Below are 886 nucleotides of genomic sequence, written 5' to 3'. Positions count from 1 at the left end.
GGGAGTGGAGAGGGGAACATTAACTCACTAAACTCCCAGTCCCAGAGCAGAGGGTTTAGAAGTGAACAACTGTCTATGATATGGATTCAGATACAAGGCGGCTTCTAGCTTCCTGCACTCAAATGGTAAACTTCAATCATGGTGCAACATGATATCTTTGAAAGTATTTTCAATTTCTTGTTCTTGTAAATCACAAGTTGCCGATGATTTTTTATAATCCAAATCTAAACTGCTGATTCCATCCTTCCTGTTTTTCCGGTTCTGTTTCTAATGTGTCTGGCGTACTTCTGTTCAATTGTTGCATTCTATCGCTTGATGTCACATTGAACGCCACAGAAAACACATTCATACACAGAATGGCGAATAGTGTTCTCCATCGATCATACCTTCACGGTCACGCCCCGTTATTCATTCAGGAATACGTGGAATAACAATAAAAAAGCACACACACTGACACAAGCTCATAAACACACACACAAACACACATACACACACACAGAGAAAAAGATACACACACACACCCTGGCACAAGATCACACCCACACAGACAGACTCACACGTACACACAAACACCCAAACACGCACACACACATACACGCACACACAAACGCCCAAACACAAACACACATACACACATACACACACACACACAGACACGCCCGCACGCATACAAAGACGCATTCAGCCACACCCTGGCACAAGATCGCACACACACACACACACACACACACATACAGACTCAAACACGCACATACACAAACACACACACACACAAAACAAAGATACACACGCATTCTGACACAAAATGTCTCCCTCTGAGAGAAACACACACACAGATACACAGACACAAACACACGCACACACAGAAACTGACAGAAAAAATCTC

This window comes from Cetorhinus maximus, unplaced genomic scaffold, assembly GCF_964194155.1.
Source record: "Cetorhinus maximus unplaced genomic scaffold, sCetMax3.hap1.1 HAP1_SCAFFOLD_487, whole genome shotgun sequence".
NCBI lineage: Eukaryota > Metazoa > Chordata > Chondrichthyes > Lamniformes > Cetorhinidae > Cetorhinus > Cetorhinus maximus.
Note: the sequence above shows the minus strand (reverse complement) of the source record.